The sequence below is a fragment of the Panthera pardus genome, unplaced genomic scaffold (genome assembly GCF_024362965.1).
Source record: "Panthera pardus isolate Hobbes unplaced genomic scaffold, ASM2436296v1 HiC_scaffold_17, whole genome shotgun sequence".
NCBI lineage: Eukaryota > Metazoa > Chordata > Mammalia > Carnivora > Felidae > Panthera > Panthera pardus.
Window position 1 is genome coordinate 12,716,866 of NW_026526732.1, and position 27,743 is coordinate 12,744,608.

Sequence of the window (27,743 nt, forward strand, 5' to 3'; positions counted from 1 at the left end):
AAAAAAAAATTTTTTTTTAACGTTTATTTATTTTTGAGACAGAGAGAGACAGAGCATGAATGGGGGAGGGGCAGAGAGAGAGGTACCCACAGAATCGGAAGCAGGCTCCAGGCTCTGAGCTGTCAGCCCAGAGCCTGACGCGGGGCTCAAACTCACGGACTGTGAGATCGTGACCTGAGCTGAAGTCGGACGCTTAAGCCACTGAGCCACCCAGGTGCCCCTAATTTTTTAATGTTTATTTACTTTTGAGAGAGAGCGAGCATGAGCAGGGGAGGAGCAGAGAGAGAGGGAGACACAGAATCCGAAGCAGGCCCCAAGCTCCGAGCTGTCAGCACAGAGCCCGACGCGGGGCTCGAACGCATAGACTATGAGATCGTGACCTGAGCCGAAGTTGGACATTTAACTGACTGAGCCACCCAGGCGACTGATTTTTTTTTTTTTTTTTTTTTTTTTAATAAATAAACTGAGACACAGCAGTGCCTGGAGATGAGAGTTAGTTAACAGTCGACGGCAACTGTAAAAGTTCTAGAACCAGTTTTCTGCAGCTCAAGTTGCCACTGATGATGTTCTTTGCTGCAACGTAATTTTGAAATGCAGTTATTCTTTTATAGAGCTGGTATAATAAAGGCAAATGGACTTAGAGGTGTCCCTATACAGATGTAACTCACTTGGGTCTGCTGGTTCTGGGTAATTTACACACGTGGCTCTCTCCATCTGTGCAAACAGCCCTGCAAATCAGACAGTTTCATGCATCCCACGCTGCAAACCAGAGAAATAAGGTTCAAGGAGGTTACCTGACCTCTTTAATTAATGAACTAATGAGACTATCTGGCCAAGACAACGCGGCTCCAGGGCGGCAGAAACAGACCTCAGGCTAAGTGTGCCTGACCCCAAGTATTTTATGCCTTTCCTTTCACAAGCTGCTGCACCCCAGGTATCTGAAGTGCCAGACATGCCAACGGCCACCCCACATTGTGACCCACGTGCGGGACTGCTGAGGAGGGGCCGGTGGTGACCAGGGCAGCAGGGGAAGCACACCTGCTTCCCAAATAGCTATATCCTTTCTTACTTGCAAAAACTCTGTTCTAGAAACAGGAGCCAGGCTTCCAGGTCAATTATAGGTGTCACAGAAGAGGGAAGGAGGAGGGACCAGGCAGAGTATCTCCACAGAGAGCCCACGACAGGCGAGGCAGCTGCATGCAGAAATAGAAATCAACCTAACTTTAATTCCATGGTAAAGGCTTCGTGGTCTATTTCACGTTTTACTCCCTTAAAGTAATTGTGTTCTGATTTCCAAATCAGCAGGCTGGAAATGGCCTTAAAGCCTGAAGAATCATTTCTAAATGACAGTTGAGAAAGAGAATCTACAGAGAGGCTCTGACCCCTTTTTAATGAATCTCCTTCATTTCTTCCCTGGCAGAATTGCCAGTGATCAGCAAAGTGACGGATCAGAATTCACTGCCTTCCTCTCCCCTGTTCGCTTACACAAGGAGGAGGTGTGAGATTATGAAGCCAGCCACAGAAAACCTGCCCAGAGTGTGATCTGTTCTGGCACGAATGCATTGGATTCATCACCAGTGGGCTAACTAAGGAGGTGATGGAGCGGTACCAAGAAAACTAGGTCCTTGCAAACAGACTTTCAGATCCAAGCCTCAGCCAGCCTGCCCTGCCTCGTCGAAAGGCAAGTGCCAGAGTTATTCAGGGATGCCAGACCCCAATCTGCCTCGTCCAGCTGATCCTTCTGGTCAGCCCATATGGGAGCAGGATGCCTGGCACAGATCGGAAAGTATCAGTGTGTGCAGACATGTTCTAACATCATTGGCTAATGTTTCATTGTTCTGTAGTTAAAAACCTACTTAAAATGTGTGGAGCAACGTCCCACGTCCCATTAGATTAGAACAGTATGAAGTCTAGTCTTTCCAAGTACGGAGTGTAAGAATAATTAAAATAACATAAAGGCAATTATGCCCTATTGGGGAAGTTTATTTCCACGATGGGGGATACCCAGGGCTCCTTTATTAAACTGAGATCACATCATGTCCACACATGTATTGTGCATAAAATCTTTGTGCATAGTTAATTCCAACACAACATAAATAACCACCATATTAGTGCTAAAACAGAACTTAGGAATTGCAGGGCACAAAATTCTCATCCTAAACATTCACAAACCGAAGCTCAGACGTCTCCCATTTGTCTAAGGGTACACAAAGATTGGGAGTCTAGAAGACACTCTGATCTCTTGTCCTCTAAAACGCTGTATGTCCTATGATGTCCCACACTCATTTCATTCAAATATCTCAGATAGAATATCCTGGAAAATTATGCCATTTGGCATGAATGATCAAAAAGTCCGAATGCATGGACTTTTCAATGATCCAAATATAACAGACTTCTGGACCATCACAGACAGAGCCGTTTCCACGGGTGGTGAAGTCCACTCTCACGTGAGCTGGTGGGATGGAGACACAGGGTGTGGCAGACCCTTCTAGCAAAGCTCATTTATGGAGAAGCAGTTCAGTACACTGTTTAAGGTACACTCTGGAACCCACCCATCAGGCTTGCATCTCTGATTCTGCTTCTTACGGGGGGGGGGTGGGGAGCAATTCTTGGGTTACTGTGAGTTTGCACACCTGTACAACAGGGATTAATCCCAGCACCAAGGCTAACTGTGGGGGTTTAGGGAGGGGCCATGTGGAAAGTGTCTGTCACAGAGGAGGCAGGAGGGATATGGATTCTTTCTCGGCCACCCATGTTCTCAGGGAGCCCTGGCGACACAGAGGAGAGCACAGATGCTCCATCCATCATTAGGTCACAGGAGCAACTCTGTGAGTCCTTCTCAAGCGGCTAAGGCCCCGTCACCGGCCTCCCATGGTCCATATCCCTGGGAGAGCTCGGCTCCCATCATCATCTTCTCTCTCCTGTCCTTGCCTCTGAGCTCCTCTGTGACCGACTGAAAAAGTGAATGAAAGGCCCAGAGCCCCTCACCTTCCTCATGGATCAGGGCGTTAGTAATCCCACAGGCCATGCACTCTGGTCATTATGGAGTCAGGGTTCCTCCCTTCTTCACCCTCCCCCAACCATGAAACCACCCCCCTCCTCCCTCTTTACTTCTCAGCAGTCTCTCTCTCTCTCTCTCTCTCTCTCTCTCTCTCTCTCTCGGGGCCATTCCTGTTTGCAGGAGAGAACCACCCCAAGTAACTAGGAATCAGGGCACTTATATACATTTTTTTTTTTTTAATTTCAAAGCCTTTGCCTTTGTTGAGATAAAAGGAAAACAAAGCATCCGTGTTAACATTTCACAGATGCCCTGGTAAGTCTGCACTTTGACACCCTGAGGCCTTGCACTTGGGTGGGGCGAGGAGATGAAAAAGAACAAAGAGAAAGAGGAAAAGAGCAAGTTATCAAAGGCACCATTCTAGAGCCTCAAGACTGACCAGAGCGTAGGCTCCATGCAAGCCAAGCCGAGATTTGGCTTTGCTGTTGTGTCAGGGCCCCTCCTGGCACAGGGCTTCTCAATGGCTCCTCAGGGAAGGGCAGGGGGAATGAAAGGGAATTCAACTGAATGCCATCCTGCAAGTCTGATGGTCTCCTGGCTACCCTTCAATCATCTAGACCTTCTGTAATAAAAAACAGCCCTGTGACACTCTTTCCTTTGGCAGTGAAATCACCTCAACCACACGGAGACCCCCAGGCTAGAGGCTGATGCTAAATGCTGATGACTTTTCCATGGGAGCTTGCTTTAGGCCAGCTCTCCTTCTAGCTTAAAGGTTAAAAGGTTCAACTTTGGGTTTCCAAGAACAGAGACTGTCATGTGACGGTCACATGATGCACTACCCTCGTTTTTCAATCTGGCCCATTCAAATGGTCAGTAGTGGGATGTATTCTTCCTCTCTCCCAGGCTGGAGCAAAACCTGTTAATATTCATTTAGTAAAGTTGAACCCATCAGATAACAGATTTTTAAAAATAATTTTAAAAGTTAACCTTAAAAGACTTCTAATATTTTTTAGAGGCATGCCAACTTTCATGCATAGAGTATACTCTAGAAACACAGGGCAGTAAGTAAATTTCATTTTTAGAGTACTGGGAAAAAACTGGTGTTTAAAGAAATCCTATTGGTTAACCTTCTTCAGAAGGCAAAGAAACCTTTTTGAAAAGTGAACAATCATCCATTTTTTTTCTTTTTTAATTTCAATTTTCATATATCCAGTTTGCTTAAAGCAAATTCAATCTGGTGTCCTCAGCTGTCGTCACAACTGAACTGGAGAGATTATGTGGCCACCAAGTTGAACAGATGCTTTTTTCTTTTTTCTTTTTTTTTTTTTAATAGCTGCAGAAACTAATTTGCAAACTGAATTCGCGGTGAAGAATTGACATGACTGTAGTCAAAGAAATGACAAGCCACTCGCTTTTCTTGGCTGCCATTAAATAGCCCCAGGAACAGTGACCACTGGAGTTCTCAGGACAGGATTATCCACGCACAGCCCTGTGGGACAGTGAGCCCTGAAGGAGCAAGGCCCCAGGGTTGGAGGGAAGGGACAGGTGGCCAGAAGTACCTTCAGGGACCCAGCCTGCCTCATCCACAGCCCCCTCCCCCGCCTTGGAGGACTCCACTGTGTCCGTATCAGCTCTTGACTTTATCTTATCTGTATATGCTTTATCTGTTTATCTAGAACATGTATTTAAAATCAGGAATTTGCTGCTTAAAAGAACCACGAGAAGGTTAAGTGAGTGAAATGGAAAGAAAAGAGAGAGAGAGAGAGAGAGAGAGAGAGAGAGAGAGAGAGAGAGAGAGAGACTGTTACTCTCCTTGCCCGCTTGGGCAGAACTAGTGAATGGGTTCACACGGTCTGGTTAGTTATCAGAACTGCGTGAATTTGCCTTCCTTTCTGTCTCTCTCAAGGGCACGTAAAATAACCAAGATGGTGCTAGGGCTCCACATCCACAGAACGAGCACCCTGCAGTGGTGGCAAATGCAACAGCCAAGGTCACCTTCACACCTACAGCGTAGTGAGGACACGACTTGGCCCCACGACTCCACGGTCAACAGCCATCAGCCTGGCTTTAACCGAGGCCCCCTCGGTACACCGAGTAGTAACTCTGAGGTCAGGGAGAAACAATATACTTGAACTGCATGTCTTTTTATTTTTTGGAGCAGAATAATAGTTTTCAAGAAGGCACAGCGTCTTATTTAATAAGCTCACAGAGAACTCCAAACATGACCCAAGTTAATGAGCCACTGATAGATACTCTTTTTCTACAAACAGCACAATGTCAGGGAATATCCGTTCTGGGCAAATATGAAAGCAGAAAATCGAACAGGATATGGCTTTTTAAAAAAATATGGGCGGCTTTCTACGACCATATTCTCAGAAGCCTTGACCAGGATTTGGGATAAGAAAAACTCTTCATCTGCAGCGTTTGAGAGCTGATGTGTACAGCCTCTGTACCCCACACAGAATTCCCTCACGTGCTCACGAGGTGACGTGGCACAGAACATTCCAGGACACGTCCCACGTCCCACCCGCATTCCATCCAGCTGCCCAGAGTGGGAAGACCTTAGACACTAGTGAGCGACACTTCTCAGATGTTACCAGACCCCTGGATTACAAATCCCATTACAGTATGTCATTTCCCTCCTAAAACAGGTAGGCAACAATGAGCAGAAAAAGGCTGGCTGGAGACCCCGAAGGTGGCGGTCAACGGGGCCAACTCACCAGCAAAGTGACACATCCCTGCTCACTCGCCTTGCAGGGAAGGTTATTCACATCTGTGCCTTAGCAAAATGATAGATTGTTACATGCCACGAGTCAGCTTAGAATAGCTCCAAGCATCCATATCAGAGTCAGGAGTGCTATGGGACTCTAGCATGAGTTTATAGGTAGCTTCCTAGTTCCGAGCTATGAGATTCCACTGTGTCAGATGCACGAGTGCCGAACCGCTTGGCTAGAAGCGGGTTTGCCCGGTTCCTTACAGGACCCCCCGGCCTCTGGGATACAGTGTGGAAGCCACTGATCTAACATATACAACCTTTGTTTGGAAAGACTTGTTCTACAATGATTTTAAGCAGTATCAGTGAATCTGATGAACTCATGACCCCAAGGTCAAGAGCTGAACACTGTACAGACTGCGCCAGCCAGGCGCCCCTCCACTGTCTCTTTGTATCTTCAAAAGAAACTGCTACTTATTTTTCCAACCACCTGCCACTTAACACGGTCAAAAGCCTGTGTCCTCCCTGGCCTCTGGCGATTTCAAAGAAGCTTTTCCTGCCTCTTGGGACAACCTTGCGCTTAACTATTTATCCTTTTCCTTAAGTGACTGCTTGAGCTTATTAGCAAGCCTTTGCAAATCCTGGCAAGGGGACCACAGAGGGATTGCAAACTTATCACTGCAGTACGAAGTGGGGGGAATGAGGGCCTGACTTCCGCTCCTGACCTCCAAGCAGCCGTCATTAACCTCACTTCACAGAGGGGGACACCAGCTCCTAGAGGCTAAGTCACCCTCTCAGCTCGTACCATTCTTGCAAGGCAGAGCCTACATTTGAACCCGAAGTCTGTCCTCTTTTTGGTGATGTCTCCGCAACAGAGGACTGCATTGTATCCCCCAACAAGGGCTCCAGCTTGGTGCAGGCCGGGTGATAGGAAGCTTCTGCAAGGCTCCAAGATAAACCCGGTCTGACAAAGGGCTCTTCTGCATCGAGAACCCACTGTTGGGTTTAAGCTGCCAGCAAAAAGCATGTGAGCAAATCATCTCCAGAGAATCGAGTTGCCAAAAATGTTGTCAAAATGTCTGGCTTTCTTTCCCTCTGGAATTATGACAAGTCACACATCTTTTCACATTCTATAGCTCACTCTTTGGAACATCTCCCAGGATGCTTAATAGAGTGCCACGCTGGAGAAACTGTCCAAGGTTAACACAGTCGTGGCTGGACTTACACCAACATGCCACAAGGCAACAAGCGGACAGGGCACGGAGTCATGCCGCAGGGAAGGAGGCAACGCACGACTGGTAGTTATAAATTAAAGTAGGAGGACCCGGGTGACAGTGAGACGGGCATTCAATGTCACTCTTTTGTTTGCATTATATTAACTCGTCAGGGATGTCGAAAGTGTTGAAAACAGATACTTGACTACCAGCAAAGGAGCCGAATAAATAGTATGTCTACTCATTTATTTCTTATTTACTAAAAAGAAATGAAACTCAAGCTACAATTTAGAAGTGGTAGTATGTTAGGGTTTGTCTTTAGAAAAAAAAAAATGTGTATCATGGCTCAGTTGGTTGGGCATCCGCCCGGCTGTTGATTTCAACTCAGGTCATGATCTCATGGTTCATGAGTTTGAGCCCCACCTGGGGTCCTCACTGGCAGCGTGGAGCTGGCTTGGGATTCTCTCTCTCCCTCTCTCTCTGCCCCTCCCCAACTCTCTTTCTCAAAAATAGATAAACATTTTAAAAAATGTATATCAATCCTCAATTATATCTCAAAGTAATAATTTAAAGATTACCTCAGTGGAGTGGAGCCTGACTGACTCAGTCAGTAGAGCACACGACTTGATCTCAGGGTCGTGAGTTTGAGCCCTATGTTGAGCGTAGAGATTATTTAAAAACATTTATTAAAAAAAATTATCTCAGTGGATATATGATATATTCTTTATTTTTGGTTTATTCCAAATATACCCAAATATATTTTTTATATTTCTTAAACTGCCTGGGCATTTTTTTTTTTTTTTTTTTTTTTTTTTTTACAGTTAAGTAACCAAACATTTGGTGGTGGATATAAAATAAAAAAAGATATTCTGGTGTCACCTCGCTTTATTGCTCTTCAGAGATACTGTGTTCTGTACAAACTGAAGGTTTGTGACAACCCTGTGTCAAGCAAGTCTATTAGTGCAAATTTTCCAAAAGCATTTGCTCACTTCCTGTGTTTGTGTCATATTGTGATACTTCTCACAATATTTCAAATTTTTTATTATTATATTTGTTATTGTGACCTATGATCAGTGATTATGACTTGCTGAAAGCTCAGATGATGCTTAGCATTTTTCAGCAATAAAGTATTTTTATTTTATTTATTTTAGACAGAGGATGTGTGCATGCGAACAGGGGAGGGGGCGGGGGGGGGGGGGAGAGAGAGAGAATCTCAAGCAGGCTCCATGCTCAGTGCAGGGCCCAAAGCAAGGCTCGATCCCATGAACCTGGAATCATGACCTGAGTCAAAATCAAGAGTTGGACACTCGACCGACTGAGCCACCCAGGTGCCCCAGCAATGGAGTATTTTTAAATGAAGTATACATGGTTTTCAAAAAAGCATAATGCTATTTTGCACACTTTACACACTACAGTGCAGTATAAACATAACTTTTATATGCACTGGGAAACAAAAACTTACTTTGACTCACTTTATTGTGATATGTACTTTATTGTGGTGGCCAAACCCGTAATCTCGCTGTGTTCTCAAAAAGCCTTTAACTACAACTACTTAAATGGCCCTCTGCATCAAGATGGGGTTAGATGGATTCCAATTTTGTTTTGTTACATGTAAAAATGAAACTGCCAACCGACTATTCGTGATATCCATGTTGGGGGTGTGTTTCTAGTAGTGAGGTAAGTAAGCCCTTTACTCTGCTGTCTCTGTCTCTTTAGACAGGTCCTCTTGGGTCCGAGATACTTTTTCTCTTGCAAAGAAAGCAACACATCTCTGAAGTGAATAAAATCCACAACCCTCATCTTTTACCACTAAATTCTAGCCACTCGTCCTCAATCTCAGGGTCAGTCGGGAGTTAGCTGAGAGAAGCGTCTCAAGTAATTTCTTGGGTTTAGTTCCAATGATCAAGTGCAAATCTGCAAATTATTTCTTTTAAATAAGAAGTTGAAAGGATTCAAGGTTATCCCTGTCGCAGTCACTATCATTTATGTTCCGTGTTTTCTTGAGTGGGAGAAAGGGAGGATGAGTTAAGGGGGTTTCTTGTGTAAACAGCGTTCATCGCATCCATTTCAGTTGAACAAAGGTTCTGAGTGCACCGTGGCTCTAACCGGTGGGGCCACAGATTGAGGGCAAGGCTGACACTGGAGCTGATTTCTTTTAGGAAAACTGTAAAGAACACTGAAACATCCTAAACTCTGGCAAATCAATACACATCAGGGAACCAGGGGATAGGGTTGCCAAATATAGCAAATGAAAACACTGAAGAAATAACTTGTAGTGTAAGTATTCCCAAATATCGCATGGGACATAACTTACACTAAAATTCACTTGTTATGTATCTGAAATTTAATTGAGTTGGGTGTTCTGCATTTTATTCAGCGCCCTACCAGGGCGTCAACTGTGTGGGTACCTCAGGGACACTGAGCCAACATAACAGGTTGTGTTCATTTCCACAGCAACATGGTTAATCTAGAACTGAAGATGTTTTTCAGGATGTGTATCCTTACCTACTTATTCCTGACTATAAGAATGCTCCCTTTGCAAGTTCCCTCCTTTCTCTCCAGCGGGTAATTACTGTGAGCTTAACCACATGCCTGAGATGTTCCAGGAGCTGGGGACAAAGAGGTGGTAAAGCACTGCCTCTGTTCTGGGGCAGTTCACACGCCGGCAGAAAGAGAATTAAAGCAAGTGGACAGAAGTGTGCTATAAATGCACGCGGAGTAGGTGAAAGACGGTCCCAGAGGCTGAGGGTGGGCACTGCTTTAGACAAGGTGCTCTTCAAAGCTTTGTCTAAATTCAGACAGACGGAATGTGCGGGAATCTGAGGAGTGTGGAAATGTGACAGGGTATGCGTGTATGTGACAGAGAGAGAGGGAGAGAGAGACTGAGATTGAGAGAAAGGAGATGAGAATAAGAGGGGAAATGGTCACCCGACATTCTCAAAGCAAAGCACGGGTAGGAGCCACTCAGTGCCAACAACAAGGAGCCTTCAGGCGAACCCTGTAGCACAGGAAACCAGCGTCCTCAGTAAGGAAGCGGCCACCTCACAGACCATCTCCAGAAAATCAACCTAACACCGTTTACACACTGTGTTTAGAAAGGACACCTGCGACCAGGAAAACAGCTCCCTCGTGTCCTACCAGCCTGTCCGAGAGGAGTTGGGAGGAATGTGTGTGTGGCCACCACCTGGACCCACATTCGCCGCTCAGAGCAACTAGCGGACTGGATTGTGGTCTCCACACGGGAAATAAAGCCCCCATGGCTCCTGAACCCTTCTTCTTTTCAAAAGGACAAGGGCAAATATCTGCTCTTTGGTTGTGGTCACGGCAGCACTGACCGGAGCCAGGAACCTTGCCAGCATTTAACAGTTATAGTTAATGACACTGTGCCTTTGACTTAGCACCCAAAGTTCTGAGGAAGGACTTCCTTTTAGATCCACAACAATAAATACTTTGTTTTAGATATAAAGGTATATCAAAATATCTATCCTTAACAATCTACCTATCTGAAAGAAAAGCGTTGTTTTTTTTTTTAAGAATTAAGTAAAAACCCACAGCTCACTTTGACGTGTAGGAATGTGTGCTGCTCTCTGGCATCCAGAAGGGTCGATATGCAAATTAGATTCTGCAGTTTCATTTCACCTGCTTCTACCTTTCATTTCAATCAGGTTCGACCCTGAAGGGTAATGATCAAATCAGGGAATGAACCAGGTTGAAACTGATGCCTTTTTCCTACAAGAGAACCCAAACTTTTTATTATTATTATTTTTAAAATTTGTAATGTTTAGTTTTTGAGAGAGAGACAGAGTGTGAGCAGGGGAGGGGCAGAGAGAGAGAGAGGGAGACACAGAATCCGAAGCAGGCTCCAGGCTCTGAGCCGTCAGCACAGAGCCCGACGCGGGTGCTCGAACCCACGAACCGTGAGCTCATGACCTGAGCTGAAGTCGGACGCTTGACCGCCTGAGCCACCCGGGTGCTCCTACTAAACTTTTTAATCTTGAATCACACACCCAAAAAAAGGAGACCATCTCAAATAGCCACATCTTCTATAGCAACAGTTCAGAATTTGCACGTGATGCTTTGAGCAACCACAACCACACAGAAATACAGAATACCGAGTCAGAACCGCAGAATCTCAAGTCCAAAGGGGCTTACATGTCTCAGACCAATGCCCACTTGGAACCCTGAGTTGTCTCTCACCCCTGAAAGTGGCCTTTGTCCAGGGAGCCTCCCTAGGGGCTGGGCCTCTCCTGAGGCTGCCATTTCTTCTGGGTCACCTTTGAGGGCTAAGAAGCCTGAATCCATGCCCTCTGGTGTCACAAAGGAGAAGTCCAATCTTTCTACGCGCTTCACTTATTCTAAGCCAGTGGTCATAAAACCCTTCAAATATTCTCTAACGTGAGTATATGAATCCTCACCTGCCTTATACAGACTCCCCCAAATCTGGATCATTCTCCTAGGGACACATTTGAAACACGTCCCTTAAGGTATGGAAACTGGAACTGAATTCGAACCTTCAGATGGAGTGTGATCTGTGTGGAGCCGGCCAGCATGGTCAAGGATGACCACCCATCTCAGTGAGAACCAGATTCTGCTGCTGTAGACACCTGAGCCTTCTCCTTGGTGTCTGACAGCCGTGTGAGTCTGACTCTGTCTCTTCCTCACAGGTTACTTTTTTTCTTTCTTTAAGTTTTATTTATTTGTCTTTTTAGTAATCTCTACGCCCAACACGGGGCTCCAACTCACGACCTCGAGATCAAGACACGCACGCTCCACCGACTGAGCCTGCGCCCCCCCTCGCGGGTTACTATTAAGAAGCATCACTTTATCTCACACTTGCAACAAGTAAGTTTTCTGGACCCAGGGACAGAACTCACGCAACATTTTAGTCTTCTTTTCCACCTTCATATAACCCGTAGGTTTAATCGGCATGCAAGCTATCCATTTCCTCATTCAAATCAGTAGTAGGGAAATGGAAGAAGGCAAAGCTGAGGTTAGACATCTGTGTCCCATTTCCGCTTTAGATCTGCAAGAGCACTCAGAATGTAGACATCGCTGCCACAGCACTGAAACCTCCTCTTGGAGACTTCTCCACGCTGGCCCCGCGTGCCAGCCTGTGACTCCTTGTTCCCGGCTGTCCTTGTCCCTTGCCCCCCTCATTTCATCTTGGTGCTTCTTCTTTATCCATTTGAGTTTGCTTTCCTCCCTGTGACCGAGGCTGTGGCTTTGTCTCTGCTTCACACTGTCAGGCAACGGCAGGTAGAGAGGGTTGCCCCCCCCCCCCCCGACCCCGTGCTGTACTATGCGATCGGGGGCCACCCTTATGGTCCCTCCTGTAGGGCTGACACTGGTCCACTAGCCAGCATCTGGGGGGTGGGGGGGGGGGAGACGAGCCAGTCGGCTGCACTGCCATCCAGGCCTGATTTCTCCATCCTTTCCCTAAACAGATCTTTAGCAACTTTCTTAGAGACCTTCCTCGCATCCTGACACAGAGCATCTACAACATTTTTCATGGATCAATCAAATCACCCTATTTAAAAGCCGCAATCTTACTTCTGGCAGGAATTCTTCTCAGTGAACCTATGCCAGTTCTTTGGGACACAGAATCCCTTTTTAATAGCTGACAAACCTTTCAATTAACTCTTTTTAGCATCACTCTGGGAATGATGACAAGTCCACTGGCCTGTAGTTCTAGGAAACTACCTTCTTCTTTCCTTGAAAATCAAAACATCCGCCTAGCAAATTCCAAGCACAGGAATCCTTTCTTGCTTCCCACAATTTCTGGATTTTGCAGCAATTTTGAGATCAACCTATAAATTCTGGTTCGCAGCGATGTAATTTTTCAAGGCCTGGGCCACTGTGAGAATAACAGGGGTCTTCTCGTTGTTGTCTGATCTTCCTTAGATTTTTCCCTCTTATGTCGAGTGTTTGCTCTGTCTGCTAATGTAACGCCCCATGCCCCCTGCCCCCTGCCCCATGCCGTGGCACTCTCCCTTCCTCACTGTTTTCACCCTGAGCAACATGTAGAAGACATTGGTGCCGCCTTCAGTATTTTACATAAGCTGCATCTCAAACCAACCTGTAGCCTCCTGGCTGGCTTCCTAGAGCGTTGCCCTACTTTTCCTGGCCACCTTGGACCGTGCATCTTTCCCCAGAACTGTCGTTTGCACAAAGACCTTGTTTCTTCTTCATCAGGACTAGGCGTCACTTTGCATATCATAGCTGGATTACATTATTGAGTTCATTAGCCCTCCCGTGTCCGCTTCCCTTTTTGAAACACTACCTCCTGAATTTATCTCTGAGCCCTTTGAAATCTGTCTCCCCAAAACTGTCACAGTTCAAGCAGTAGGCCAGCCACACGTGCTCGATGCCAGTATTACGCACGGCCACATACTTAGGGTAACAGCTACCCACTCACTTTACACAGTGTCTTTACCATAGATTCCCATCAGCGCCCAGGACAAACAGGCATCATTAGCCCCATTTTTGTGAAGAGATACAGAGAGATTAAGCCTGTGGCCCAAAGCGACCTGGTGAGCAAGTGGCAAAATAGGAAAAGCACAGCTCTGGGTGACACCAGGGCTCAGGTGTTTCCTCCAACCTACATGGTCTTTACTCTCTAGAAAGTTTTGCTTTTTTTTAAGAGGATGATTTAACTACTGCTTTTCCAATGTTTATAGCTACTATTTCATTCTTTTTTTCCAACTGCATTTTTTATTTTTATTTTTAGTTTATTAAGTGTTTACTTAGAGAGAGGGGGAGAGAGAGCATGAGTGGGCAAAGGGACAGAGAGGGAGGGAGAGAATCCCAAGCAGGCTTCACACTGTCAGCGTGGAGCCTGATGCAGGGCTCGATCTCACGAACCATGAGATCATGACCTGAGCCGAAATCAAGAGTTGGACACTTAACCGACTGAGCTACCCAGGCACCCCTGCATTTTTTATTGTGATCTCTCTCTCTATATATATATTTTGAGGTACAGTTGACATAAGATTATGTTAGTTTCAGTGAAATAGTAGTGAAAACCTTCTTTTTGCAAAGTTTTACTCTATATACTCATAGATTCTATATGGCAAATAAAAATCTTCTTTATTTTTAGGAATAAAAAATATGCCTTGGGGCACCTGAGTGGCTCAGTCGGTTTCACGTCCAACTCTTGATTTTAGCTCAGGCTGTGATCCCAGGGTTGTGGGATCAAGCCCCATGCTGGGCTCCATGCTGAGTGTGGAGCCTGCCTGGGATTCTCCCTCTCCCTCTGCCCCTCTCGCCCACTTGCATACCCTCTCTAAAAAACAAACAAACAAAAATGCCCAAATTTAGGACTAGGTGATTTTATTGTTTCCATACTTATCTCTATCTTATATTTTTTCCTACAGTATGCATTACTTGCATGACTTTTAAAATAGAAATAATAATAAAGATAGAATCCGCGTGTTCTGAGACACAATTTTATCTGTACAATGGGACAGATACTCTTTACTATTTAGCAAAAGTTAAAAATAATTACAAAAGGGAAGTTTTGCAAAGTTAAGGGGCTTCACGACTGGCATTTTTATTATAAAAATAGGAGAAAGATACATTTGTTTATTTTTTTAAAGAGGCACCTGGTCAGCTGGACTGGGCGGGGGGTGTGGCAGGTCTGTATTAACTCAGGGCTCCGCTGTCTCTGCCACCGGGGAGTAAAAGCTAATGTCTCCCCCTGTGCTCCCATTTTGAGTTGACTGGAGCCGTGTCCAGGAGTGGAGTCTAACTAAAGGCCTTCTGTTTTCCTCCCCCACCCTATCTCACTTCTACCTGGGAGCAAATATGATTCATGTAGATGGGCACAGAGTGGGCCCGCTCCCATAGGCCTTAGTAAATTCGTTAACTAACAAATGTGATAATTGGGGAGTTTTCCTACATATTTTACCAACACCTATAGATTATTATGTGCATTGTACGAATCTCAAGTGCCAAAATTAGAAGCATGGTCTTAAAGGAACCTGGGCATTTCTTAGGCATGTTAAGGAACCTGTCCAAGGTTACACAGTTAATGACTAAAGAAGTCGAGGACTAAAATTTAAACTCTATTTTTTTAAAAAAACTTAATGTAAATTGTTTTTTAGATAAACTCCTGAGTTAATTTAAATAGCTAAATTCTAATCCAAGCAAATCTCAGTTTGGAAATCAGACGTCTATGGTATATAGTACAAAGAGGAACACTTTTTCTCAGTTGAACAGTTATGTAGATTTATATGCATATTTCATAGTTTTAAAAAATTACAAAGATCAATGGTTTGGTAGCTGGCTGAAATAATTCCATATTTTAAAAATCTGTAGGAGGCATCTGTTAGCAGTTTTGAGTTTCTACCGCAGACTAACAATTTGGTGATAGCAAGCTGTCTTCCAATTAATGTTCCAGAAAACATTTTATTTCAAGATTTTCAGGTCCAGAGCCAAGATTTCCTGGGATTCAGTTATATGAAGCATCGTAGTTTTTGCCTTTTATAAATTTTTCACATCTAGGGTTAATAAGCAGTGCGTCTTGAAGAAATGTCTTGACTTCCTAAAAAAGTTTAACCGAGACCTGCCTTTAATCTTTCCTACCCTAGTGGATAAAGTCAAAAAAACATTTAGAATCGCCATCACGTTATATTTGTATCATTCCTTTCTCAAAATTATACAATTTCCCGTGTGTGCATGTGTGCGTGTGTGTGTGTGTTCCCTTAGCAGACTCTACAAGCGTTCACCCTCCCAACGAGGTTCACTTGGTTTTCTGAGGCTCGTTTCCCCACACCCCCACAGGGTTCATTGTGTAAAATCACACCCTCTACCATCTTCAAAACGCAGGAGACTAACCTTCCTTATGAAGCCTTTCGGACGACTTCCTCTTAGCCGCCAGACCTGGGTCCACGGAGTCACATGCAACACACTGGGTACATATTTGGTTTCCATGCTTTCCTGCCTTCTGTTACTATTACGCTCGGAGCTTCTAAATGGAGGACGGCACTTAATTTCTCTAGCACCCAACACAGTGCCTGGCCACTCAATTATCTGTCGGGTGAACAAATAAAACAAGACCTAAAGCCAAACTGATGACCAATATGCGCTCATTCTTAATAGTTACAACTTTTCCTTTTTCTGTGCTATTTCAAATAATAATGCAGAAAATGTGAAAATCTATACTAATGTTTTTTTTTGTTTTCATTTGAAAACTGAAAAAAAAATAGTAGACAAAGTCTCATGTTCTGGCATTTACTGTCTTGTCCTATAGCTCCTGGTTTATAAACTGTCAGCTCTACGAGCCTATAAACTTTATGGATATGGGACTAGTATCTTATCCAATCCCCTATCAAGTATAAACCCACCGTAGTGTTAGCCACAGGCACCGGAAAATTATTTGGGGGAAATGCCTAGGAGGGAGGCCAGCATGTGCTTACTCTCCTCAGATGGGAAAGAGAGAACAGAAGCAAATAAAGAGAATGTGTGTATATGCAAAAGGCTATTATCACTAGAATTAGCACAAGTACAAGCAGAGAAGTAAGGAGGAAATTGGGCACACACTGTGCACATCAACCTCTTGGAAAGAAAAAACCAGGAAGTTTCCGTACATGCTGATCCAGGCAGGCCCCACACAGACCACCAGGGACAGCACAGAAGCTGTAGGGGAGAATGGGTGGGGAGACATTTTAGGTAACTGGTCACTTGGCCTCCAGGACAGCCAACAGTCAGATGTTTTATAGCTCTGAGAGTGTTAAACTTCTACTGTGTGAAGCCAAATGTATTTGTATACATACATATATGTGCAGTTAAAAACTATAAATCTTGGGGCGCCTGGGTGGCTCAGTCGGTTAAGCGTCCGACTTCAGCTCAGGTCACAATCTCACGGTCCGTGAGTTCGAGCCCCGCGTCGGGCTCTGGGCTGATGGCTCAGAGCCTGGAGCCTGCTTCCGATTCTGTGTCTCCCTCTCTCTCTGCCCCTCCCCCGTTCATACTCTGTCTCTCTCTGTCTCAAAAATAAATAAAAACGTTAAAAAAAATTTAAAAAAAAACCTATAAATCTTTTTGTTGTTGTGTAACACCATCCACACCAGTACAGAATGGGCACTAGGTCAATTTCATTTTTTTTGAACTTCAGGCTGGGATGTGTATGTTGCCACTGTGGTAGAACTAGTGTCTACTGAAGTGCCTAAAAAATATGGCAGGTAAGCACTATTTGCTGAATGAATTGTTTCTTACTAAGCCCTTAACACTTAGAATACTCTGGGATGGAGTGCCCGGGGTGGCTCATCTGTAAGCATCTGGCTCTTGATTTCGGATCAGGTCACGATCTCATGGTTCTGAGATCAAGCCCCGCATCGGGCTCTGGGCTGAGCATGGAGCCTACTTGGGATTCTCTTTCTCCCTCTCTCTCTCTGCCCTTTCCCTACTCTCTTTCTCTATCAAAATAAATAAATGAATGAATGAATAAAATAAAATAAATACCTAAAACCTTGGTGATGATGGTCTCATTACAGGTGACATTGCCAATGGAACATTTATAGAGCATACGCTAGGACTGTCTCTAGAACAAGGTCTCTGCACATTTTTTATCCTCACATTTGGGGAAGACAGGTGTTAAGGCAGTTTCATGAATGAGAAGTGGGCTCAGGTGTGACAATGGTGTAAGGTAGGTATCAGAGGCCAGATCTGAACCCCAGTCTTCCAATGCTCTTTCCACTGTACCCCAGCTGCCAGTGAAAAGTCCAGACCCTGGGTGTGACATGTGTTACAGAAGAATGCCACTTCCCACCTTTGGTTGTTAGGAAACTCAGTGAAAATTATACATTACCTCCTTGCCCCAAACTAGAGCGATCAGAGCTAAAAAGTATAATTTGGAAAGCAGGCATAGAGAATACTAAGAATTCCCACAGACAACTCACCACCTCCTTCCCTCCCAAGTGGCTACTCCCCTCCAGAAGAATACAAAGAGAAGACTTTCAGCTGACATTAGACAAATCATAGCCTATGCTCCACTCATCCTTCAAGCCCCTAGCATCCAGGCTTTATTGTAGTGTGTGCTTACACTCTACCAGTGAGCCTTCCCGACGGCCACCCCATCTACCTATGCACTCTCGGCCAGATCCCACATCCCCTGGAGTCCTAGGAGTTACTGAGCCTGTCTCCCAACCTCACCCACCATCACCTGCCCTTTGTTCTGCCCTCTCATTATCTCCAACCTTGCTCCCTGTTCCTCTGGGCCCTGTCTGTGCATTCCACAAGGAAGGTGCAATATCATAAGAAGAAAGAAAGAAAGAAAGAAAGAAAGAAAGAAAGAAAGAAAGAAAGAGAAAGAAAGAGAGAAAGAAAGAAAGAGAGAAAGAAAGAAAAGGAAGAAAGAAAAGGAAAGAAAGAAAGAAAAAGAAAGAAGGAAAGAAAGAGAGAAAGAAAGAAAGAAAAGAAAAGAAGAAAGAAAAGGAAAGAAAGAAAGAAAAAGAAAGAAAAAAAAGAAAAGAAAGAAAGAGAAGGAAAGAAAGAGAAAGAAAGAAAGAAAAAGGAAAGAAAGGGAAAGAAAGAAGTAAAGGAAGGAAGGAAGGAAGGAAGGAAGAAAGAGAGAAAATTTCCCACCCCAAACACAAACCTGTACAATCCTACCACTCTTTCCTTTCCACAGTCGAGTGGTGCTTCCAGTAAAGGGAGCAGGACATTTACTTAGTGCTCCCTTACACTTTGTAAATACAGCCACTGCTAAGTTTTAATGTATGTGTAAATATTCAACCTAATTGAGCACTTAGCACGATATGGGATGAATATTTTTAGCTAAGTATAATAAAGAGTGGTAATTTTAAATAAAGTTTCCTTGGGGAGTATAAGGAATGTTCAGGGCTTTCCAAAAAAGTGTCTTTCATAAACTGCTTACTGCCAAGTGTTCTCCCTGCTAAGAGGACGCTGGTCAGCTGTGCTGGAGAGTAATGGGGATCCTAAGAGCTGACTTTGGAAACAAGTCAGAACACGACCCACATCCATTTCCCATTTAGATTCTTGAAGAACCATCAAATCCAATATATATAAGATGCCTTCTGCTTGCTCCTCAGATAGGAAAACATACAACAGAATCAAACAAACTATAAGGCTGACATAAAACGAAAAATGAAATGTCTACCCAAAGAATTATAGTCTAGAGCAGTGTAAGACCTAAGGGGGAAAAAGTGATTGTTTCCTGATAGGGTTACTGAAGGTCAGAAGTGAACTTTTAGGGAAAATTAAAGTTTGCTATGGTATTTTTTCATCTTTCAAAGTAAAAACTAAGCTCCTTTCCTTTAACAGGTAATGTGGAATGTACCTGTCCCTGTCATCCACTGATCTCTCTAGAATATTCCATGGCTTTTCCTTATGGGCCAGAACCCTCATGTCCAAGGGCATCAGAGTGATTCTCTACCTCCTGTCCTCCCTCAAATCAGTGCCAGCTTGTGGCTTGACAATGCGGTGGGGATTGGGGCAGACACACTGTGAACAGGGAGAAAAAGTGGCTCCTGGAACGTTATTTAAAGAGATCTAAATCTATAGCATGTAGGAGCCTTTGGAAAAAAAATCTGAATAAAATAATAGTCATGAGTACTCAAGTACATACAAGGCACCGTGCTAAAACTACACATACATGATTTCATGCAATCCCCAAATGGCTCTCTGAGGAAGGTACTGTTCGTGGAATCCCTGTTCTGCATGAGGGAATCTGGGCATAGACAGTTCAGGTGCCTTCCCTGCCATCTCAACGCTGTTCTGTGGGAGACACTGGGTTTGAATGAGATCAACCTGAAAGGCTCATGTGCTTTTAACACATGAAGAACTTCAAAGTGTTTTCAAATGGAGAACACAACTAAGCAGTGCACGTTCAGAAAGCCATTTGGTGTTGAGAGGAAAAATGATGGGACTCAATGTTCTACACATGCAGGAAAAAGTCAAGGCCATAGCCAACATCCCTCTTATACCTAAAATTAAAAAAACTGGTCCCTTGAAAATCAACCAGGAAAAAAAAAAAACAAGAAAGAAATAGAGGCTTCAGAGTTAAATATGGATTTGTGGTTGTGTGAACTAACTTGGAAAGAAAACAGACGACTTCTTGTCTACAATAAACATTAAATCTCAGTTGTCTACAATGTTGAGAAATGGGATATTCCACATAAGATAATTTTGTCAGGACTACAAATCTGCATGCGGAATGTAAGCCCAGTTCAGCGGCATATTTGGACACGGCAAAATGCAAGGCCTCTGGCTGGGTTTTGCTCTTCGTTAAGAGACTTCTATTGTTGCTCACAATGTGATGCTACTACCAGTTACTGCTTGCTGCTGTCTCCTGCCCACACTAGATGCCAGCCTCGTTGCGGGACTGCCTTGCTCAGGACAGCTCATCAGCTTCATCTCTATACTAACCGCGCACTAGAAAACCAGATGGCTAAGAATCTTAGAGAGGTGTCTGGTATCAACCTGAATCCATTCTCCGGTCCATCCATGGGTTTCATAAGAGACTTGTCCGCGTTCATATAGACCGGGAGTAAGCTGGACCCTCGTCCTTGTCCTTCAAGCCGCCTTTGAACGCATACGTTCTCTCCATTAACTCCCAGATGGCTTGATACCCCCTACAACAAGACCCTGGGCCTGCTTGCTTGACCACATCCACCTTGACCAGCTGTCCTGGCCATGACCTGGCCTGCCCAAAGCTGTCGTGCTTGGCTTAGCCCTCCCAGTCCTATGTGTTCCTCCGAAACAGGCCTTGTCACAACTGCTCTGGCTGCTCAGGAGCCTCCGCTACCCACTTCCTGGTTTTTACTGGCTGTGTTTCAGAACAATGGGAGATCACGGATAAGTAATTCTAAATCAGTAAGGATTTCTTTTTTTTAAATTTTTTAATGTTTATTTATTTTGTAGAGAAAGAGAAAGAGCGTGAGCAGGGGAGGGACAGAGAGAGAGGGAGACACAGAATCTGAAGCAGGCTCCAGGCTCTGAGCTGTCAGCCCAGAGCCCGACGCAGGGCTCGAACCTAGGAACCGTGAGATCGTGACCTGAGCCCAATTCGGACACTCAATCGACTGAGCCACCCAGGTGCCCCAGTCAGGATTTCTTATAAGCACTGGACGATTTGAGTGGTTTGGGAACTAAATGACCAGTTTGCCGATTTAGTGGGGCACAAGCTCTTACAGGTGGTTCCTCACACAGAAACACTACCCTGAGTTTACGATCCCATAAAGTAGCAACGTTAGACTATGAGATTAGAGACTATGAGAATATGTTCGGAGTCTGCACATATTCACGCAGTCTGAACATACGCCAACATCTTTGGTTTACTAAGTAAAGTTTTATAGTGACCTGTTCATGTGGGTTGGACAGAGCCAGACTGGATAATTCCTGCCGGCTCTTTGAGGACACGGCCAGGTCTCTCACATTCACTGCTGTATCACCACTGCTCCCCCTGCCACCAGGCATATGGTAGGCACTCAACAAAAATCTGAGATAAATGTCTAACTCAAGGCTAAAAGTCATTCCAGGGCTTCAGCTCTGTGCCATCAATCTTCCTCAAACACATCAGCAAGTTGCTATTTCTGCCTTCCCCTTCACAGCTGGTAGATGAACCTGCCAAATTCTGACAAGTTCCATTCTCCCTTCTAAGTCATTCAAACTTCGTGTGTTGTTGTATGACTTGTGACTATTACATTACATGCATCTGATTTCACAGTTAAAAGTATGAGGACCATATAATTTCTTGTCCATGGAAGGACATTTCAAGATCGAAAAGAAGCACCATTAATAATCACACTGAGACAAGAGACATAAACTAGGGATCTCTGGGGCAAACGGGGACATACGGTCATGCTCATTTTAAGTAGGGTGATAAAGAATCTCAGCTTAGCCAAAGTGAATTCTGACTACACATCCTAGACCGAAAACAGAGAAGACTGGTGCAATTTTGAGGACAAGTTAAATGGGACGAGGGCACAGCGGTGGCCTGTTCTACTTCAGATTATCCCACCAGAGGCACAAATGTTAAAGGTAGCAAGACTGGCAGTTCTAAGGGTACCTACTACAAGATGGCTTAAAAATAAAACAGGGGCACGTAGGTGGCTCAGTTGGTTAGGCAGTCAACTGCCGATTTCGGCTCAGGTAATGATCTCGTGGTTCGTGAGATTGAGCCCCGTGTTGGGCTCCACACGGACAGTGCGGAGCCTGCTTGGGATTCTCTCTCTCTCTCTCTCTCTCTCTCTCTCTCTCTGCCTCTCCCCTGCTCATGTGCTCCCTCTTTCTGTCTCTCAAAATAAATAAATATTAAAAAAAAAAAGTAAGGGGCGCCTGGGTGGCTCAGTCGGTTAAGCGTCCGACTTCGGCTCAGGTCACGATCTCGCGGTATGTGAGTTCGAGCCCCTTGTCGGGCTCTGTGCTGACTGCTCAGAGCCTGGAGCCTGTTTCAGATTCTGTGTCTCCCTCTCTCTCTGACCCTCCCCCGTTCGTGCTCTGTCTCTCTCTGTCTCAAAAATAAATAAACGTTAAAAAAAAAATTAAAAAAAAAAATAAATTAAAAAAAAAAATAAAACAATTTGCATTGGTTGGAAGCATAGTTTTTAGAGAATTAAATTACAAGATTCCCTCTTCCTCCAGTATAACTTTATACTTTTCTCAGTAACCAAGAAAGATTCCTAGGCCAGACCCTTTTAGCCAAAAAGTTCCCTGTATAGTACCCTCATTGGAGTTAAATTAACAGGAAGATTAAAAAGTCAGGAGAAGGAGACTCAACATTGTTAGCTACCATATAAAACTTGGAGTAGCAACACATTTTCCAAAATGTTTCTCTTTTCATACTCAGTGGGTCTATTCTTTCAGTCAGTCACAGCGGCTCTACAGGCAGGACTCTTACCTGAGGGAATAAATTCTAGCAAAACCTCAAGTTTTCATTTACTTTTTTTCCTCACTGATTTCAATTATAAAAGTAGGATTTCTCCTACTGGAAAAATACAGTGAAACAAGCAGAATATAAGGGATGACTTTGCTGGATAATTCGTATCTAATATTTATTTGGATGAACAAAGTTCTATTGTTATGCCACCGGGCATAGGAGGGAATTTACAGTATGTGCCCCAGAACAGAGATGTTAAGTGCTACGGTATTCAATAATAACACCTCAAGGGAAGTTTGAATACAGAGCCAATGCTATTTTATAACTCCTGCTTGTAAGAGCAAATTTTGGGGGCACCTGGGTGGCTCAGTCGGTTGAACATCCGACTTCGGCTTGGGACATCATCTCACAGTTCGTGAGTTCGAGCCCCGTGTCGGGCTCTGTGCTGACAGCTCAGAACCTGGAGCCTGCTTCAGATTCTGTGTCTCCTTCTCTCTCTGCCCCTTCCCCGCTCATGCTCTGTCTCTCAAAAATGAATAAATGTTAAAAAAAAAATTAAGAGCAAATTCTTAATGATAGGAAGTTCTGACTTCCGGGGACAAAATTTATCATTCTATCATATAAAAGTACCTGGAGGTTCTGTCATACTTGTTTTGGGATACCAGAGTATTGGGGAAAAAACAGGTAAATGATGTAAAAGATGCTGATAAAAATATACATATGTACATTTCATTAATAAAAAATTAATAGATGATACCTTCATAGGTCTATTTTATCAGTGTCTCTTGCATTGTTTTCTCATGTTTATAGGTGTCCATGCATGAAGAGGTAGGTGTGTTTATGTGCTTTTTGAGAAAAAGCCGTTTATAAATGATTTTATTAATATTTCTAAACTGTTATTTTTGTTGTTCATTGAAATATTTTAGAACCTCAAATTTTCTGTTCCCACATTCCTTAACAATAAGGAGAGCATGTAAAATGAAATGAAGCAAAGATCTTTTTATTTCTCTGTTAAATATAATAAATATGAACACACTCCAATCAGGACATTTAATTTTCATTCAACAAATACTTACTGAGAACTAGGCATGGTCTGGCACATTGCTAAGCACCAGAGATAAAAATTTGCATGCTAGTGATATCTTAAAATTGGCTCAAGGGCATCGATAGCCATATGCATTATCGTTACTGACATAAGCATGAGAAGGAATTTCCACACGTGCCCTACTACCATTAATCTGCAAACTCTGTCTCCTGATCATTTCAGTCTTGAATGATTTATTATTACTTAATTCTACATAACAACCCACATATAAATGGGTTCTGCAAAACTGATATCAAATATCTATCTCAGCCAGGTCTCAAAAGTTAGCGAATTCAAATGTACAGCTGTAAATAGTTAACAGTATCAGTTTATACTGCAGGATGGATTGTGCTGAATTGATTGTATTGAATTTGAGTATCTCCTATGCTCCTTAGTCCAAAATGTTATTGAAAGATACTTAAAACTGGGACTGTTTCGTTGTTGTTCATTCACTTTATTCCTTACTTAAAAGATACTGAATGCAAAACGCCTTCAGCTTCAAATTTTAAAAAGATGTGGCTTTCTCATATATTTAAATTGGCTACTAAAATCCAAATGCAACTTTGAAAGCAGTTTCCCAAATGTCACATGCACCTGTCAAATACAGCTTACAAAAATGAGAAAGATGACAAAGACAAGCTTTTGCAGGACATGGCACACACATAAGCTCTCAGAAGCTTTCAAGTGGGTGAAGAGATAAAATTGGGGAGAAGCGGGCACACACAGAGGAAGCTGGTTGGGTGCGTGTGAATTTTAAATTCCTATAACTAAAATCTCCCTGCAAAGTCAATTAGGCCAAAATGTAATCTTTAATTACTAGAGACCGGAACATTGTCTAGACTAACAGAACTCACTGGGTAGGTACTAATCTTATAATTGAATAGAACATGCCATTGCTTTAAGTCTGTCAAACTTCAATCGATGATCTGGAATAAAAATAGATCCTACATTTCATAGTCAACCAACTGTCATCTTTCTAAAATCTCTGCAGCTAAGAACACAGCAGAAGTGAAATCAGATGGAGAAGGTGGTGGTGATAGAGCTGAAAGAAAATAAAAATAACTTCCCACATAATTTGGTTGATAAAATATTTTTCAACAATGGATTCCATTCTTTCTCGATGTAGCTCATTTTAAAAACTGTGTGGCGAATAGATCAGTGCTGGGCACAGAGCAGCTTCTGTAGGCCCCTGTACGTCTTTCTCCAACTTGTCACATGGAAGGCGGACATGAGCTCATTCATCCCATGCTGAAAATCTACAGATGTGAGGAGGGGACCTAAAGATTTCTGAAGGGATCACAGCGCACTATTTTAATTAGGAAGATAAAACATTATTTTAGGCAAACAAAGTGAACAAACGCTAAATCTGAAAAGAAGAAGGACAGAGCTTGGCATCTGAATACGCAGCACAGGGTTCTGAAGAGAGGTTCACATCACAGAGAAGGAGGGAAGCTCTCAGCAATTCTCTGTCACTGAGTTGGCTACAAGTCACCTACATCCAAAACATGCAGAGTGGATGTTAGGAACACAGGATTTATCATCACACACCCTGGAGTGAAAGCCCACCTTTTATCCAAATTAGCCGTGTAACTTGGGCTAGAGCGTGTGTTTCATCTGTGAAGTGAAATATTTTTGCCTATTCTCACAGGGTTAGTAATTTACGTAAAGGGTCTAGTATATCAGGTGGTCAATACAGAATAATCATTACTATTATTCTATAATTACAGTGACGGCCACACGATGCTCAATAATGCCAACACTCCCCAATTCTGAGGATGAGGAGGAAGGAGACAGGAGAGCGAGACATCATTTCCAGGTTACCTACAGTAGTTCATGGAGACCAAGGCCACTGGTGAAACCCCTACACGTTCTAGGACATCAAGCCATCAGCCAATGTCTTGGCTCTACTGTGATTCTAGGTTTCTCATTAATTACAGATGCAACGTAAAATACAGGATGCCCAGTTGAGTTTGAATTTCAGATATACTTATCCTAGAAAATCACTGTTTATCTGAAATTCGAATTCAACCAGATGTCTGATATTTTTATTTGTAGAAGCTGGTAACTCCAATTCTACTGCCTCTTTTCTCTTTACCTAGTTCACTTAAAGGGGGCCTGAGGAAATTCTGTTTTATCTTTAATTCCCAGAGACTGCGAATGTGGTTTCTAGAAGTGCAACAAACAGCACTATTCACTTACAAAAGTTTTTTTTAAGCTTCTCCAAACTTCCGAGGAATTTTTACCATGATGTCACCTGATACTTATTCTAAACAGCTGCTGGTATGTGCACTCCCACTTTACAGATGAGGCAACCAAGGCAGAGAGATGGGTGGTCATCACCCAGCAACTGCAGTTAACCTGTTCTTACTATAATCCTTTGCATATAATCAGATTCCATATATCTTCCCTCTACCAAGAGGATATGAAAAAGTTTTAATTTGGCAACCTAAGGGTCCATCGATAAGTGAATGGATAAAGAAGATGTGGTATATACATATGATGGAATATTACTTAGCCACAGGAAAAACAAGAAATCTGGGGCACTGGCTGGCTCAGTTGGTAGAGCATGTGACTCTTGATCTCAGGGTCATGAGTTGGAGCCCCATGGTAGGCATGGAGCCTACTTAGGAAAAAAAAAAAAAAAAGAAATCTTACCATTTGCGACAACATGGATGGACCTAGAGGGTCTTGTGCTAAGTGAAATAAGTCAGAGAAAAATAAATACCATATGATTTCATTTATATGTGGAATCTAATAAACAAACAAAACAAAACAAAATGGAAACAGGCTTAACGACACAGGAAACAAATTGTTGGTTATCAGAGGGGGCAGGGTTAGGGGGCGGGCAAAACAGGTTGAAGGGGATTAAGAGGTATAAATTCCAGTTATAAAATAAATCATAGTATTCAAAATCTATAAACTCAACACCCAAAAAACAAATAACCCAGTTAAGAAATGGGCAGAAGACATGAATAAACACTTTTCCAAAGAAGACGTCCAGATGGCCAGTGGACAAATGAAAAGATGCTCAACATCATTCATCATCAGGGAAATACAAATCAAAACCATGATGAGAAACCACTTTCACACCTGTCAGGATGGCTAACATTAACAACATAAGAGACAAGTATTGGTGGCGATGTGGAGAGAGGGGAACCTGCTTGCACTGTTGGTGAGAACGCAAACTGGTGCAGCCAATCTGGAGAACAGTATGGAGGCTCCTCAAGAAAGTAAAATTAGACCTATCCTACTACCCAGCAAATGCACTATTAGTTATTTACCCAAAGGATACAAAACTACAAATTCGAAGGGGTATGTGCACCCCAATGTTTATAGCAGCATTATCAACAATAGGCAAACTATGGAGAGAGCCCATAGAGAACTGATGAATGGATAAAGAAGATGTGGTGTGTGTGTGTGTGTGTGTGTGTGTGTGTGTGTGCGCGCGCGCGCGCGTATTAAATGGAGTATTACTCATCCATCAAAAAGAATGAAATCTTGCCACCTGCAATGGTGTGGATGCCATTTGCAATGTGATGTATTATGCTAAGTGAAAAAAGTCAAAGACAAATACTATATGATTTCACTCATATGTGGAATTTAAGGAACAAAACAGATGAACATATGGGAAGGGGTAGGGAAGAGAAGAGAGGGAAACAAACCACAAGAGGCTCTTAATGACAGAGAACGAACTATGGGTTGATGGAGGTAGGTGGGTGGGGGATGGGCTAGATGGGTGATGGGTACTAAGGAGGGCACTTGTCATGAGCACTGGGTGTTGTATGTAGGTGATGCGTCACTGAATTCTCCTCCTGAAACCAGTATTGCAATGTATGCTAACTAAAATTTAAATGAAAAAAAGGAAAGAAAAAAATAAAATAAGTAAATCACGGGGA

The 27,743-nt window shown here is 43.5% G+C and overlaps 1 protein-coding gene across 6 annotated transcripts in view; it reads right to left on the reverse strand.

The window, feature by feature from the left end:
- Window positions 1-27,743, reverse strand: part of SCAF8 (SR-related CTD associated factor 8) — a 205,132-nt gene that overhangs the window by 50,606 nt on the left and 126,783 nt on the right. For 2 of the 6 annotated variants that reach the window (XR_002070812.2, XR_002070811.2), the window contains exon 21: window positions 15,761-15,955. The exons of the other annotated variants lie outside the window; for them this stretch is intronic. The gene's annotated coding sequence lies outside the window, so the exon portion shown is untranslated. The remainder of the gene's footprint in view (window positions 1-15,760; window positions 15,956-27,743) is intronic. 6 annotated transcript variants of the gene reach the window in all.